This window comes from Pelobates fuscus, chromosome 2 (assembly GCF_036172605.1).
Source record: "Pelobates fuscus isolate aPelFus1 chromosome 2, aPelFus1.pri, whole genome shotgun sequence".
Lineage (NCBI taxonomy): Eukaryota > Metazoa > Chordata > Amphibia > Anura > Pelobatidae > Pelobates > Pelobates fuscus.
The window spans coordinates 176,105,498-176,121,531 of NC_086318.1; the positions used below are offsets into that span (position 1 = coordinate 176,105,498).

At 38.8% G+C, this 16,034-nt stretch overlaps 1 protein-coding gene across 1 annotated transcript in view; it reads left to right on the forward strand.

Annotated features, from left to right (window-relative positions):
- Window positions 1-1,614: 1,614 nt before the first annotated feature.
- LOC134586239 (collagen alpha-1(XIX) chain-like) overlaps window positions 1,615-16,034 on the forward strand; it is a 378,704-nt gene continuing 364,284 nt past the window's right edge. Inside the window, exon 1 of the mRNA XM_063441732.1 lies at window positions 1,615-1,767. The gene's annotated coding sequence lies outside the window, so the exon portion shown is untranslated. The remainder of the gene's footprint in view (window positions 1,768-16,034) is intronic.

Sequence of the window (16,034 nt, forward strand, 5' to 3'; positions counted from 1 at the left end):
TATATATATATATATATATATATATATATATATATATATATATATATATATATACATATTAAAATCCTATGGGGTTCATACACTAAACTGAAAATTATGGTGAACTGTGATGAATGTGTGTGTGTATATATATATATATATATATATATATATACACACACAATGTGTGTGTGTATATATATATATATATATATATATATATATACACACACACGTGTATATTTTAATAAATATACACATTTATACAGTGTATGAACCTCATAGAATTTTAATATATATAACATGATTTAATGTTATAAGAAGGTAGTAAAACTCCATGCACAGTATATATTTTATTTTTAATCTCTGGATCTCTGCAGATTCAGATTGGCACCTAAAGGGTTAATTTATGTAGAAAATTCCCTGTTGCCAATAAATGAATACTGTTCTCTCCCTCCTTTACATTCTAGCTGAGCACATCATATTTCATCATTCGATTTAAAATTATATTGTCATATTAAAGTTTAATTAAACACTCTTAAATGTGCCTTACGCAGCAGTAATCATTCACAGCACTACTAAATATTTTAATATCACCCCTGCCATTGCCACAGCTAAAAAACAGTCTTTACTCTTGGAGGTGCTAATCCTGACGTTATAGGTGTCAGAATTAATACAATGTGGAGGATTAAACTGTGGAATGAAAAAAAAAAAAAAAGATTATATAAAGAAAACTAAAAATAGATTAAACTTAGCTGTGAGACATCTCAACTAGAAGCAGTATTATTTATGGCAGGAAGAGACAGTTGTGACTGCCTGGATGTGAGTTCGATCCATAGTGTGTAGTAGTAATAAAGTGTTTTGTGTTTAGATTACAGTCTCAAAACACTTGTATATCTTAATACGTTTGATGCAAGGGATCTCTGTGTGACGTAATTCAAGAAAGAGTTGATTTCTTATACTGAAACACGTGGCTCAGTTAAAGAACTTATAATTAGTTTGCAAAGAAGAAAAATCAAAGCCATGAATATATATATTTTTTAAATTCTGTTTCCATGCAACTGCATATACACTCCAGCCAGTAACCATGTATACCTCGCTATAACATTCTGCTCATAACATAAATACTCCAGATCCTGGCTTGGGCAGCCTGTTACAGAAACCAGGAAAAGTGCACTTTGGCATATCCGAGACTGGACAGTTGCTAGGCTCAATGTCAGATTCCCAGGCTTAGATGACATTACAGTGCAGGAGAGACCCTTGTGCCGGAGACTTTTTTTTAACGGGCAAACTAATAAATACCTTCAGTCCCTTGAGCTTTCCAAAGTTCAATGCCACACAGGAGGTGAAGGTTTTACTGCATTCCCAATGGCAGCAGGACAAACTGAGGATGCCTTTATACATTGATTGTGTGATCAGCTTAATTTCTCAGAGTTTTAGTTATTTTGCGCCAGCGATTGGTACAGTATCTCTACCTAAGCAAGACAACTCCGGCAGAGAGGGGTTTATATCCCCCCCAGTGGAAGTGGCTGCACAGCATCGCAGCGCTGAACGTTCGAATGAGATGTATGAAGTTCTCACTATAAGGGACAATGCACTGATTTAGTTAAGTAAGTACAACGTGTGGCCGTCCTGACTGCTGACTGAGTGGGAGGATCACACTGTTAGACTAATAAGGACAGAGCCGTTTCTCCCCTCTCCCCACTCTTTGGGAGTCTCTATCCAGTAAGTTCAGCATTTGAAGCTTTGTATCATTTTGACTGGGGGATTTATTGAAACCGATGAAAGGTAAGATACCATTTTCACAAAGGAACGTGTTGTGTGTACTTCCATGATTTCTACCTTTTGATCTCTGTCCCTTTAAATGTGATGGTCTCTGCTCAACGTGCTATTTTAGTGGCACACATGAGGTTAAAAACAGGTTTCACTTTAATTGTGTGTGACATCAGCTATTTGCTTTGCCTGTATTTCTGATATATCTGCTGTGGCAGACACTAATTGCTGTGTGCAGGGAAGTTTGCATGTTATGTGACACAGAGGCCCACATTGAGTTCAAAACAAGGCTTTTTAATTGGTGTTCGCTAATGAGAAAGAGAGAGAATGATATACTTCATTGGGTTAAGGATGAGCTGTCTGACTATTTAAGGCTGCAAGGAACACTTTGCAGAATAGAGACATGTAAATGGTACTGTGGTCAAAACAATACAGATTTATGAACAAAGATGAAGATTGCAGTTTTCATTCCCCTTTTGATCCCAGTGCCATCTATCTATATTGATCTGTCTGTCTCTTAGGTTTCCATTCTATATACTAGGGCACAGCTCGAAGAATGATTAGTGACAGCTTGGCATGGCACATCCTCGGCAGAGGAGATTATCAGATCACTGTACCAGCACAGAATACATCCCCAGATAATAGATTTACTTGTAAACAGTAATCTTACACAGATGATTACCCTGCACTACCTGCTATCATACAGGTGACTGCAACTCTGTGCTCATGGGAGAAACTCATTTTAATCTAAACTTCTCTGCTGTTAATGACGATTTCTTAGACTTTTAACCATTTAACCCAGTTAACAAAGGTTCAAGCATTTTGTATAATGCCCATCATAGATTGTATTATTATTTGTATAGATTGTGTGGTATTTATTCATTCGAAGGTGTTGCTAAAAGCAGGAAGTCCTGTGTGTGTTCCTTGTGTATAAGGGGAATGAAAGATAGTAATCAGAATTCATATTTAGGCATATAAGAAACACCCACAGAATTTTTAGGGATTACAAGCCACACTAATGGTTTCTCTCTTCCTTTGATCGTGTCCCAGGAGAAAATCCAGTTGATCATTTCCTTCCAATGGGTCTCACTTCTATGACACATTTTCTAAATGTTTGGATATTTTCCACCCCCTCACGTGTTAATCACTATTTATTGATGTGCTGTAACAGCCAAGGCAGCCTGATTGCAGCAGTGCCGGTTTAACTCTTCCCTCTGCCCCCTTCTGTTATTTGATGTCCTGGAGATTGTGAGTGCGTGCAGGGATATTGATCAAAGCCGAAACGTTCTATTCTGGAGCAAATCTTTAAATAAAGAGCAGTCACCATGGGGACAATTAGCATGTTTCTTATCATGTAGCACCTGTTTTGCATGGATCCTTATAGTCCTGACTGACATGAGGGCACTTTGCTCTGAACGTTCTATTGTAGCGCGGCTTAGTGACTTGTTCGGGCGATATTTCTTCCTGTGTTGCCAAGTGATGTTATTTAAAAAAAAAAAAAAATGTAGCAACAGGAGTTACAGGAGGGTAAGCCTCACTAGGAAAAGTAAATGCTCTAACTATGTATCCGGTGTGCTATTGTATAAAGTAACCCTGCCACACAGGGCTTTACTAGTGGTGAGCTAAGGATGTTGGCAGCCCGGACAGACAGACTGATGACAGCAGTAAATACGGCTAGTGCGCTATTTGATGTCACTAGATCCGGAAGTGTGTGAGAGCTCTCTCGCCATATGATCTGACACAACTCACTGCACTGTCACCGGGGCACAGGGGAAACTAACCAGCCAGACCTATAGGACACATGAGTCCTGTCTGTGCTGGGGACACTACAGGGACCTGGCTGAGCTAGATGGGAGTGAGTGAATGGTAAGCTGCAGGACACATGCATGTTAACTATTTCTTTGCCAGTACCTATACCCTAATAGAATTTGATGGATGTGTAATATATAAAGAATTAAATTACATATGGATAAGCTGTGTGTCTGTATGTGTGTGTCTGTATATGTGTATAATTTATTTTTTTCGTTTAAATGTGCAGTAGAAAGTTTTAGCTGGAGCGCTGGCTGTAACGTGTGTCAATGTGTTGAAACTTGTTTCAAGGACAAAGTTGGAATTGCCATTCATTGGCCTGGCTGACGCCAAGCTGACAGGTGTGTGTGTGTGTGATAGTGAGATGAGTTCTCTGGGACTGCACTAATGTTAGAAAGAAAGAGCAGTGTTTAAATTCTACAATACCACTGAAACACCCTATCGTTTCATCAAGTTTTGTTTTACAGCTAGTTATATAGGAACACAAGTTAGCTGGAATCTGAATGTATCATGTATAATAATAAGAATCCTATAAGACTATTTATAGTTTTATGCTTTGCTTTGTTACTTTTATTCATCTTCCTCAATCCTTTGTCTGTCTCTCTCATTTAGTTATAAATTTAGTATATAAGGTGAGCATGCACTTGCAGTTATAATATCCATATCCTAACAATAGAATTTATATTCATTATTTATAATAGTGTAAAGATTGCTTGATCAATGCAAGCGATTAGCATACGTTGTCATTATAGATCAAGGGTATATCAGACAATTTCCCATATCCCTTTTTATGTTACTGGTCATTCATTCATCATCGAACTAGTTTGTGATATAAATGTCCAACACTTTATAACTTATAATTTACTCTCAACTCACTGCAACTTAAGGCTTTGTCATAAAATGCGCATTTGCAAATTGAATATTACACTAATACATCTATTCACTAAACAGCACCTTCTTGTGAATTTAAAACCAACTTATAAATAAAAAAAATAAAAAAAATGACCCAGCATAGCAGAGTTTTAAAATCTTGCACTAGGCACAATTTGATGTTTTATTAAATCTCGCTATTGTAGTGTAAACTTTTGAATTGAGTTTTCAAGTCATCATTACAATTCACTGTTTATTGAACGAGACCCTTAGTATTACCTAAAAAAAATTGCCGTAAAATATATTTTACAAAACATACAGAAAAGACAAGTCCAGTGTATACCTCTAATTATTTTCACATTTACTGTAGTAAAACAGTACTTATAAAGATAAAGTGTGCACGCACATAGCAAAGTCTACTGGGCTAAACGCTGTATACCATCTGCTTCTGTCTGTTTCAATATGCCTGGTTTGTATGTTTTTCCCTGTCTTACAACACTGTGGGATCTATTTGTGCCTTAAAGATAAATTATGAAGATAATCATAATAGAAATGTGAGATAGGTAGGATAGTACAAGATGTTAGACAAAATGGGAAATTGCTGCCAAAAATCAAAAGTGTTTTGGGGAGGTGCTATTACCCTACTCCCAAATGAACACTTTTTATTGTGTTTATACACTCGGTGCCAACTTTAATACAGTTGAGAAGCAAAGTCTTTCTCTTTTTTTTTTTTTTGTTTATACTATACGGCCAATTTTCTTCACTTGCTGCAAGCTCAGACCTGTATAGCAATGAACATGATATATATGGTCGTACTTGAATGAAACCTTTTAATAAGTTTTACAGGTCAATATTTTCCATTTTTCCCCTTACATATACATTTGAAGACATTTTTTAAATAAAGTTTAAATAAAGCTTAGAGATAAAAGTTCAACACAGGAAAAGATTTAGCACCAGGGAAGGCTTCTTTCCTGAGGAATGTACTAAGACATTAGTGAAAGAGTAGTGTCTCCTACTTGTTTAAAGAACTGTAAAGTTTTTACTAAACCCATGACATGTTAATACACCAATAAAATCTGCATTAGATAAAAATGTGGCACGGGCATATAGATTAATTCAAAGAGTGAACTTTATAGATTTTTCTAGAGATTACATGATTAAGAAGCCCTGGGCAAAACATACATTATAAATCTGCGGCTCCACTTTCATAGTAGGCATCTGTCATTTGTCTTCACAAGCACAAACAGATCCTCTTGATGCCAGTATGTCTGTCCAGAGATCAGCCTATGCCTATGGGAATAGTTTAGTTTTATGCGTAACCCAAACATTTGTGAATTGTCTTTGCTGTATTAACATTTGAAAACTTCCACATTTATGCTGTTCAAGGTATCCATCTCTTTCTGTAAAAATAAAAAGTCATTTTAAACATTTACCACATTACTCTACTAGCAAACTGATTTCAGAGAAAATCTAGTACTGTTTTTTTTATTATTATTTTATTTCGATATTTTTTTGTTTCATTGTGTTTTTAATGGCTCCCTTTTGATCGTTAGTTTGGAAGATTTGTCGTTTCTAACTCAAGTGAAATGGTTTATAAAAGTCCTTTTCCAGTTTGACTATTTGAGCAAAAACATGTAATTCCTTGCTCATTATCCCACAATCCCGGTCTAGTAAATAAACACAAAGTATTATATGTGGTTTCTAGTGGCCTGACTTTAATCCATTTTCTTAGATTGAGTCAACATACAGTATGCAATCAGTGCTCTAGCAATTGTGAAAATTTAATTCCCATCAAACTGGGCAAGCTTCGTTATTGTGCAATCCCAAGCAGAGGATTTTTGCAGACTCCCAAAGCTTTTATGTTTTGTAATTCACACTTAACTCCTTCCCTCCCAGCATAATGAAAGTTTAGCCCGGAAAGCTCCACTGGACAATCTTTTTGCTCCAGTGTTGTTTTTTTACTCTGCAGAGAAACACATTTTTCTACTAGTACTCCTTTCTGTCCTTCTTAAGCATATGATCTGTCATAGGCAGCCCCAACTCTTTGTAGTTTAAATTATATGACATCATTCTTATATTCAGAGAAGGGAAGAATGGCGGGTTCTGGGCACATAGAAGACACTACAGGATTTTTTTGCCAGCTGTAATAGCAGTCTGTAATGTCCAGTACTGTACCTGCTCTGTTAACTGTATTTTCTGCACACATACAAGCATTTAGTTGCAAATATAGAAAGCTGCATTCACAGAAAAATCCCAAATCAGAATTATGCTTCTTTGATTTATTTTTGTCAAACTCACAGTATGCAATAAAATGGCACTTCTGCTTCTGTGTAAATGTTTCTGACCATACAGTCTCTATTATCTCTTCCCCTACACCAGGAGTAGGCAAACAATGGCACTCCAGATGTTGTGGACTACATCTCCACTGGTGCTTTGCCAGCATTATAGGAGATGTAGTCTACAACATCGGGAGTGCGAACGGTTGCCTACCACTGCTCTATCCCAATATTTGAAGGAACGGTAAATAAATAATTAAAAAGTAAAATAGTATATATTCACATATCTCTTGACAGTGGAGGGTTATGCAAAAACAGACTTTAATAGTTTGGAATACATGTTCCTTATACTTGTAAGTAACTCTGATTACAGTACTGTGGTATGAGAAGGGAAATATTTTTACTGTATACAAATTTTCTGCATAAATGGGCCAGTCTTGAAAATGAATGCATCCTAAACAGGATACTTGTATAAACACACTAAAATCGTAAATCTGAGATGGCTAACATTTTCAAAGAAGATGATTGTTAATTGCAAGTGACTGAGGATCATGGAATATATTCCACACTGTTACCGCTCTAAATTATATTATGGGGGGTATAATAGCTGACTTGCAAGTTCAGTGATAACCATCCCTTACTAATTATTTCATTATGTAGGGAAGATATACTTAATTTTTTACCTCAGGTAATAGTTTATTAAAGGTACACTCCAGGCACCCAGACCACTTCTGCCTATTGGAGTGGTCTGGGTGCCAACTCCCACTACTCTTAACCCTGCAAGTGTAATTATTGCAGTTTTTTATAAACTGCAATAATTACCTTGCAGGGTTAACTCCACCTCTAGTGGCTGTCTACTAGACAGCCACTAGAGGGCACTTCTGTGTCCCTAGCACAGGAAACCTGTGCTAGAGTGTCACTGGACGTCCTCACGCTGTGTGAGGACCTCCAGTGTCGCTCATTTCCCCATAGGAAAGCACTGAAAAGCATTTTCAATGCTTTCCCATGGGGAGCTCTAATGCGCATGCGCGGCATTGCTGCGCATGCGTATTAGGTCTCCCTGGCCGGTGGGCGGGATCAGTCTCACCCACCAGCCGATGCAATCACTGGGAGGCGTGGCGGAGGAAGAAGCAGCCATGTGGGACATCGTCGCTGCCTCTCGTAAGTGACTGAAGGTGTTTTCACCCCTTCAGCAACCGGGGATTGGGGGGTGGGAGAGAGAGGGGACCTGCAGTGCCAGGCAAACGGATTGCAGAGGCACACTTTAGTGTTAGGAATACATGTTTGCATACATTACACTAGAGTTTTCCTTTAATTCTATTATTTAGCATTAATTGTGTATATCAGTAGTCATCTCACTACCACTTGCTACTTAGTGAATAAATCCCTATCTTTATGGCTTTTGACAGAAGGGCCACACAGCTGGCAGCACAGTAGCTATAGTAGTTACTGTTTCTCCAAGTATATACTGTGAATATAAACCACAAAGGAGCAGGTGTGTGCAATTAATTGTAAAATGTCGAATGTATGTTCAGCAGTCATGGTAGGCTGTGTTGTAAATCTCAAACAGCTCTCTAAATAACTGTATCCAATATTACTCAATGAATTCCCTATTGAATGTAGCGTAATTCTTTGGAGCATTTTAGTATTAATTATCCGACTCACAAATATATTCCACATCAGTATAGAATGGCTGTAAATTATATTGGAGAATATAATCATTTTAACATTCTGGATGTATTCTCTGAATATAGAATTTTGCCTACTGATGCTCAGTCATTCGTATTGTGTGAATTTGCCACTTTTTAAAAATAAAATGTTGCATTTTGCTTATTGCACAGTACCAATATTCAGACGATATCTTCAGTGTGGGAAAGAAACACAATGTTTTTCCTCCCTTGTCTCCCACAGTCCTGATCTTGATAATATATATTGGATTTTCGGTGTCACAGAGGCTTCTCGTCATACTATGGAATGAAACACTTGTGTGGACACTGTTTGGAGCTGTGCTTTATCACATTTACCGTATTTTTCGCTCCATAAGACGCATCACACCATAAGACGCACCTAGTTTTTAGAGGAGGAAACCCAGAAAAAAAATATTTTGAACAAACTGTCCCATAGTGTTTTTTACTATGGGTAAGTTTGTTCAGAATATTTTTTTTTCTCCCCTGTCCCATAGTGTTCCTTACCACCCACTCCCCTCTCCTGTCCCATAATGATCTTTAACCTCCCTCCCCTATCCCATAGTGATTTTTTAACCCCCCCATCTCTGTCCCATAGTGATTTTTAACCCCTTCTCCCCTGTCCCATAGTGTTCTTAAACCCCCATCTCCTTGACCAATAGTGTTCTCATCCCATAGTGTTCTCCCCCTCCCCTCCCCTCCTCCCATAGTGTTCTCCCCCTCATCCCATAGTGTTCCCCCACTCCCCTCCTCCCATAGTGTTCTCCCCTCCTCCCATAGTGTTCTCCCCTCCTCCCATAGTGTTCTCCCCTCATCCCATAGTGTTCTCCCCCTCCCCTCCTCCCATAGCGTTCCCCCCTCCCCTCCTCCTATAGTGTTCCCCTCTCCCCTCCTCCTATAGTGTTCTCCCCCTCCCCTCCTCCTATAGTGTTCTCTCCCTCCCCTCCTCCCATAGTGTTCTCCCCCTCCCCTCCTCCCATAGTGTTCTCCCCCTCCCCTCCTCCCATAGTGTTCTCGCCCTCCCCTCCTCCCATACTGTTCTCCCCCTCCCCTCCTCCAATAGTGTTCTCCCCCTCCCATAGTGTTCCCCTCTCCCCTCCCCTTGTCCCATAGTGCACCCCCTCTCCTCTCCCCTTGTCCCATAATTACTTACCTGTCTTGTAGCGTGGGCCGGCAGCACAGTGCGCACCGCGGTACTGGAACTTCAATTTCAGGTTCCTGTTTCCGGTGGGACTGAAAGGAAGTGTGCACACTGAGTGCGCACTTCCTTTCAGTCGCGCCGGAAACCAGAACCTGAAATTGAAGTTCCTGTACCACGGTGCGCACTGTGCTGCCGGCCCACGCTACAAGACAGGTAAGTAAACCTTCACATTCGCTCCATAAGACGCACAGACATTTCCCCTCACTTTTGAGGGGAAAAAAGTGCGTCTTATGGAGCGAAAAATACGGTACTTTTTTTTTATACTATAGTATAAGAGTATACTATTTTAGAATTTTATATAATATATATACCGTATATACTTGAGTATAAGTCGAGTTTTTCGGCACATTTTTTGTGCTGAAAAACCCCAACTCGACTTATACTCGACTCAATGTCTGTATTATGCAATTTACATTGCCATAATACAGACAATGGGGCTGTGTAGGAGGGGGGCTGGCAGGATGCTCTTACCTCTCCTGTCAGCTCCCTTCTCCTCCGCGCCGGTCCGGTCAGCTCCCCTGTCAGCTCCCAGTGTAAGTGTCGTGAGAGCTGCGGGGTCATAGCGCGGCCGCGAGACTTACACTGGGACTTGCAGAGGGAGCTGACGGACCGGCGCGGAGGAGAAGGGAGCTGACAGGAGCTGCAGGAGAGGTAAGCGCTCTCTGCCAGCCCCCCTCCACTGAAATGCCAATACCACTGGACCACCAGGGAGTGAGAGCCCCCCTCCCTGCCATGTATCAAGCAGGGAGGGGGGACAAAAATAAATATAAATAAAATAAAATATTAATAATAATTAAAAAAATAATAATAAAATAAAAAATATATTCATATAACAAAAAATAATAATATTAAAATTATAATAATTAAAAAAAATAATAAAAATGCCCACCCCCCACCAAGGCTCTGCATCACACTCTGCATCACACACACACACTGCATTCATACACACACACACACACACTGCATTCATACACACACTGCATTCATACACACACACTGCACTCATACACACACACTGCACTTACACACACACTGCACTCATACACTCACACTGCATTCATTATATGCACACCCTGTAAATAAAAATTAAATCAATATAATTTTTTAGGATCTAATTTTATTTAGAAATTTACCAGTAGCTGCTGCGTTTCCCACCCTAGTCTTATACTCGAGTCAAAGAGTTTTCCCATTTTTTGGGGGTAAAAGTTGATATATACTTAATAGGTGAACAATTGGCCTTGCGACACTCACACAAAATCTCAGTTTGAGTATTCTCTAAGTATACTTTCAAGTCTCATTCACAGATTAGTGAGAAATATTTTCATTTTCTGAACAGTTTGTCTGGTAGAAAAAAATTATTTAATAAAAAGTACATAATTCATACATTTATCAAACTCCGTATTGTATCTTAATTGCTTTAAAATTGGCAAACAATATATACAATGGCATTGCACTATGCAATATCAAGTGTGCAAAAGTGAGAGGCCCTTGAGCATGCTGCTGCATCTTTCACACTTTATTCTGTAGAGACATTCGTCTGCTCCATGAGATGGGGCCAAGGCACTCTTGACACCATGACCACTACAGCTTGGAATATCCCTTTAATGTAATGGAAGATCCATGAGCCTGCAATTTGTGCCATGATATTACATTATATGTAACATAAATAGCTTGAAACACTCATTTTCTGCTCACACAAGTATTTTCTAACAAACAAAAACAACTAATTAAACCAAAACATTAAAATCTCAAGATACCTACACTTCTATTGAATACCCCTTCAATATATAATCTAATTGTGGATATAAAAGACAATTGTCCTTAAGGCAATACATATGTTACATATAAAATTGAGTACCATGCATATTATTGATAGATTAACAGAACTTTAAACATTTCACAACTTGTACATAATAACATTAAGTGAAAGACTACAAAGCAATTCATATTTTTTTGCTTTGTTTATAGTTATATTCTGTTTATGATCTGACTATGTTAATTCATATTTTTTTGCTTTGTTTATAGTTATATTCTGTTTATGTTCTAACTATGTTAATTCATACTTTTGCAAAGTCTTTGTTATACTAGTATTATGTAACTTTTTAGTATATTAAGTTCTGAATTGAAAGTTTAATTTGTCATGTGTAGATTTGTTAATTTAACTTTTCAATTTAGCACAGGGTGAGATAAACCTTTTGGGATGAAATGAAAACTACAGCATCATATACACAAATATGTTTTGGTGAAAAATAAGAATAAAAAAGTTATAAAACTTGCATTTGAACAGTGTTTGATTTAATTAATATAGTAAAAGCAACAAGTCCTTATCAAGAAGTTTAAATGATCTAGTTTCCAGCAAGCAATGAAGGTACAGAGGGGATATAATTATCATGAAGTTATGCAACACAATAGTTAAATATATTAAAAAAAAAAAAATACACAAGAATGTAAAATAACCTATCTCACAAGAGACATAAATTTAAGAAAATAAAAAGTCCCCAAAATATTTTTAAATCTTAAAGTAGTAATTAATAGACTTTGAGGTTTGTTTCGTTTTGAAATTGCAATTTTCCCAAATTTGGGCCGATCAGGTGATCATCCAAATTTTAGAACTGCAGCCAAATCACAAACAAAATAAATTGCACAATGGATGAGCATGTTCATTTTGATTTGTGATTTAGAATTCTGCTCATGACACCAAAAAAAGAGATGATTGATGGTGAGGGATCACATATCAGTGAGAAATAACCATTAGAAGCAAAAAAGGAACGTCAGTAAAAAGAAAATATATATTTATACATTTTTGTGTTCCCTGTCAGTGGTGTATCTTGGTTTTGTGCTGCCCTAGGCAGGACAAAACTCAGACACCCCGCCCCCTGCGCGCGCCACCCCCACCCAACCCTTCCCCCCTGCCCCGCCTTCTAAATACACACACATTCACTGACAGATACGCATACACTAGCTAACAGAAACACACACTTGCTGACACACACACACACACTAACAGACACACACAGTCAGACACACACACTAACAGACACACAGTCAGACAGACACACACTAACAGACACACACAGTCAGACACACACACTAACAGACACACACACACACACACACACACACTAACAGACACACACACACTAACAGACACACACAGTCAGACACACACACACTAAAATACACACACACACACACACACACACACACACACAGACACACACACTAACAGACACACACACAGTCAGACACACACACACACACTAACAGACACACACTAACAGACACACACACAGTCAGACACACACACACACTAACAGACACACTAACAGACACACACACTAACAGACACACACAGTCAGACACACACACACTAACAGATACACACAGTCAGACACACAGTCAGACACACACACTAACATACACACACAGTCGGATACACAGACACACACACTAACAGACACACACAGTCAGACACACACAGTCGGACACACACAGTCGGACACACAGTCAGACACACACACACTAACAGACACACACAGTCGGACACACAGATACACACACTAACAGACACACACAGTCAGACACACACACTAACAGACACACATAAGCACAGTCAGACACACACACACACTAACAGACACACACACAGTCAGACACACACAGTCAGACACACACACTAACAGACACACACACACACACACACTAACAGACACTCACACTAACAGACACACACAGACAGTCAGACACACACACACACACACACACTAACAGACACACACAGACACACACTAACAGACACACACACTAACAGACACACAGTCACACACACACACTCACTCACATTAATACTCACTTCTCTTTTTTTTTATTTACTCCCCCTCCCCACCCCTCAGCCTCCTTACCTTTGGGAATGCTGGGGGGGTTTCCTCTTTCCCTGGGGTCCAGTGGCTGCTGGGTGGCACTGGCGGGCGGGCAGCTGGCGAGGGAGCACTTCCCCTGAGCTCTCTGCTCAGCCCTCTCACGCGCCGCCCGCAGAGTGAGGCTGGGTGTTTCATGTGATTTAAAAATAAGCAAAAATTTTGCCTCACAAAATCCTATAACTGTTGCCCTTCTTAAATGTTGATAATGTTTACATATTTTGCCTCTGTTTTTATGTTGCTGGCTCCGTAGGCCTTAGATATAGCTCTGTCCCAAAGCATCCCTCCCACCCCCCACCTACCCCCCACAACAGCACAGAGTTCCCAAGTGACACCTCTGTGCAAAAACAGCAGTCCTCTGGGTACCCAGAGCGTGACCCCGGCCTCCAGCTACAGCACAACAAAGCGGGAACTCACACCCGGCTTTGAGCGGTCCCATGCCCACTTATACCCTAACTACGTACCTTACACATGCTTAGGTAACAGGGCACAACACACATTGGTCACAAGGCACATATAGCCCAATGCCAATGCCCCCCTAGTACAAGGTGGCAAATGTATCCATGTACTGTATAAATATTTTACCTGCTGATCACAAAATCTGTTATATTGTTTGCCAATACTCGCAAAAAGAAAGAATAATAATAAAAAAAAAATAAGCAAATAGTTTGGAAGATTCCTTATATTTTAAATAATAAGACATTTATGGGGAAATGTATCAAGTTAAAACAGGTACCATTGCATTTTGGGTGCAAAGTGCTAAATGTTTAGAGACAGTTTATTGGTTTCAATGCTCTCCCCAGATTGCCACCTGTTCTTGCTAGTTATTTAACTCCAAACTTATAACGTGGTCCGCACTCAAAAAATAAGCCTTGAAATCCACAGTAAAAAAAAAAAAAATATAATAATCAACAAACAAAGAAAATGATAAAGAGTGCACATTTATTGGTAAGATAGCAGCGGTCATAGGCAAAAAAAAAGGGTTATGGCAAAATTCAGAAAACTGAATACAGGATCTTCATAAATGTAGGTATGTCCAGCCAAATGTATGAAGTTCAGTTGTTCAGTGACAATAAAATAGTTTCAGGCAGAAATGACATGCTTGCTAAATGTGAACACTGTTGCAAACAGATGGAAAGGAAATGATACCTTTTAGTTGCCAAACATGAGGGAGACCATCATCACCACTACCTGTCCAAAAATGAGAGCGCGTAACCCTGAATGCATTTCGCACCCCCCTGGTGCTCTTTCAACATGTTGAGAAAGCACCAGAGGCGTGCAAAACGCATGGTAATGGTTTCCCTCATGTTTGGCAACTAAAAGGTATTATCACCAAGGGACTTCAAGATCTTGTTTTGGCACAATACTCCTAAAAAGTTGTCTACCCCTGGGTTATACTATGAATAATTGTTATTAGTGTCTTTAAAAAAGCACAAAGAATCTACAATCAGTAATCTGACCAAAACAGCCAGTGCTAACTGAATTTCCCCTCACCCATGCTATGCAAACTGAAAGCAGGCATTCTTTAAACCTGTAATTGTAACTGTAGATCTGGTATCATGGGATAGGGGATGGCCTTGTATCCAAAAAAATTACTTAATATTATGTAAAAGGAAAGAAACAAGTGATGGGTGAACAATAGTAAATCATTTTTACATGAATTGTAAATGGTGGTAATGTTGGGTGGGATAAAATTTCAACAATTATAAAGGGTGAGATGGAAAGGGAATTTCAACATACTTAACATAGACAAAGCCCTTTGCCCAGGTGTAATAATGTTGGTGTAGCCATAGACCATCCCAAACATCCTTGATACTAATCTTGGTCACAGTGTGTGAAGATTAAGTAAATGTTATGCAACATATGTTCACTAACCTGCTAACAGACCTCAATGCAGAGTGTTGTCACTTAACATTTGCTAAAAATTACTAAATGCCCACTGGGGATTTGCTTGAAAATTCCTATTCTGCTTCTGCTATGAAGGAAAAAACAATCTGTTAAGTCGGTGGGACCAGATTAACCACTGAACTCTACATCTTTTAAAACATTTAGGTCAGAAAAACATAGTCTGCATGAATTAAAGTTCTTTAACACCCGGCATTTATCTAAAAGCATACAATTCTTACTAACCGACTGTGCATTCCTAACTCTCTCTAAAAACTAGATACAATTGTGCTCACCATAAAAGATTGTTAATATTTTGGGTATCGGTAGTTTCTCGATCCAAAGAGAAATCTGATTTACGAATTTATTAACTAAACATTGCAGGCATTAAAATTGAGACTAAGGAAAGAGTTTGCTTAGTTTTTGGAAGGGCGAAATGTAGGATATTAAAAAGGGTTGTTTAAGGTACACACATGTACGATTCTTCTTTTCCTCACCCACTTATATCAAAGTTATTACACTGTATTTGGCACTTCTTTTTTTATTGTATATCTTCCACCACTTTGAGAATCCCCTAAGATGCTACTTCCTTCCTCAATTATTTAATCATGGGAGGTTGACTGGACTACAAAGGACACTG